This window comes from Tenrec ecaudatus, chromosome 16, assembly GCF_050624435.1.
Source record: "Tenrec ecaudatus isolate mTenEca1 chromosome 16, mTenEca1.hap1, whole genome shotgun sequence".
NCBI lineage: Eukaryota > Metazoa > Chordata > Mammalia > Afrosoricida > Tenrecidae > Tenrec > Tenrec ecaudatus.
Window position 1 is genome coordinate 107,733,253 of NC_134545.1, and position 2,183 is coordinate 107,735,435.

Sequence of the window (2,183 nt, forward strand, 5' to 3'; positions counted from 1 at the left end):
GAAATATTTACTTCCAATGACAGATAAATGAAATGTTGTCTTGAAGCATGGTGTAGCCTGGGTAACAGTCTTCACGCCGGGTACTCGTAGGTGCGTGTATCTGCATGTGGGGAGATCCGTTTAGACACGGAAAGAGGAGGGTGTCTTGGTTCCTAAGACCATCAGAAATATGTTTTCCGATAGTCTTAAGCGACCCCTGTGAAGGGTCGTTTGACTCCCAAAGGGGTTGAGACCCACAGGTTGAGAACCGCTGCTATAGTCTGATTGCCCTGGATGGCTGATAACCCTCAGGGAGATAACTTCTGAGAAGCAGACATTGACCTCCAAGTGTACAGTCACTTAACACATGTTGCATGCAGCATCTTAGGTTTGGCATATATTTGGGGGACAACCTGGGGGAAAACCCTTCTGCATCCCACAGTGGATATTTCCAGCTTTTGTCCATCCTGTTTGTTCTGCTTGTACTCATCAACAAGTGGGTGATAAGGAGTCTTCTTTCACTTTTCTGCCTCCAAGCCTTTGCGTGTTTCATTGGAGAATTTTATTTTATCTTCGCATGTCCTTCTGTGACTCTTGTGTTCAGCTCTTTCACTTTGCCACTTCTTCCAGTCATTTCTCTTCTCTATGTTCTAGAGTAAGTTGCAGAGTTTCTTCTAACATCCATGTTGGTTTTCTCTGGCTTCCCTTCTTTAATAGCCTTTTGCTTTCTTCATATAGGATATCCTTGGTATCATCCCTGAAGATCATCTGGTCTCCAGTCAGTCCTGTTCAAAGCATGAGCTCAATTCTTGAGAAGATCTCTAAATTCAGGCAAGATAGACTCAAATTCCTACTTCAACTCTCATGGACTTTTCTTTTCCTTCAGCTTCAACTTGAACTTGCATATGAGAAGGGCTTCACAAAGTTCGTGGGAAAGTGCCATTAACCTTTTCATTTCATTTCTCCACAGATTTTTTGAAGCCTCCTTATACGATGGGTCTATTCTGTAGTAGGTTCCTCTTTCTCTGATACTGATCTTTTCTCTCCGCTGTTCACAGATGTAGCTGTTGAATTCCTGTGTAGTCTGTTGAATTCCTCACCATTTGGTGAGGTCCATGTGTACAGTCAACATGTGTGGTTGAAAAATAGGGTATTTGCAACATAACAAGCCTGGGTGTGTCCTGGATGAACTGGGGACAGTACAGAGGGTGGCACAGTCATGAATTCTGCACTATCAGTCTTAGTTGGAAGGCTCTGGATTGATCGTTTAAGCCCTTCTAGCTAACCTGTATGTATCCCAATCATGGCTCCCATAGCACCAATGAATTGGTGACATTCCTTCCTATCCCATACCTTATTTAACTAGGGACCACATGTGAATAACCCCCCTTATCTGGATGATGTGTGTATCTTTGACCCTTAGTAGACTTAATGACTGTTCTTTATGTTTGAGATGAGATTCGGTGTGGCTAAAACCCATGGTGCCACCAGGGCACCTTGCCAGGTCCTCTGAAATCGGTGTCTTCGGTAAACAGAGGGAGCCCTGGCAGCAGTGATCACACGATGGGCTGTGATCTGAAAGGCCAATCATTCAAAACCACCAGCTGCTCTGCGGAAGAAAGACCAGGCTTTCTATCCCTATCATGGAAACTCACGGGGCAGTTCTCCGTGCCCGCATCCACAGGGTGGCAGTGAGTTGGGCACACCCTGGGCCGGGTACCCCCTCTGAGCATTTCAGCGTCCCTGTGGCCACAGCCCTTCCCACACCCCCACCCTCGCCCCGTGCCTCCATGTCCGCTTGGCTCTGACTTCCCAAGGAGTGGGTCTGATTGCCCCTCACCTGGGCAAGCCCTCCTTTCTCAGAAGGGGCCCTTGAGGCTGGGGGGGAGGGCCCTGGCACTGTAATTGTGAGAGTGTGGGTACAGGGAGCAGCATCCTCCCCTCCACCGCCTGGCTCTCTCAGGGTAGAACGGTCGAGAGCCGACTCTCTAGCCCTCCGCAGACTAGACACTGTTTGCCAACAAAGGCGAGGGGCGTGCGGGGGGCGGAGCCTAGGGCTCAGCTACCGCGAGATGTGGCCTCGCAGAAGGGCACTGACCGGCGCAGGCGCACTGCTACTCCCCGCCCCGCAAGGAGAGGCGGGGCGGTCCTCTAGAGAAAACCTCGCGAGATTTAACGACGTCACCGCCTTTCGTTCCCGTTAG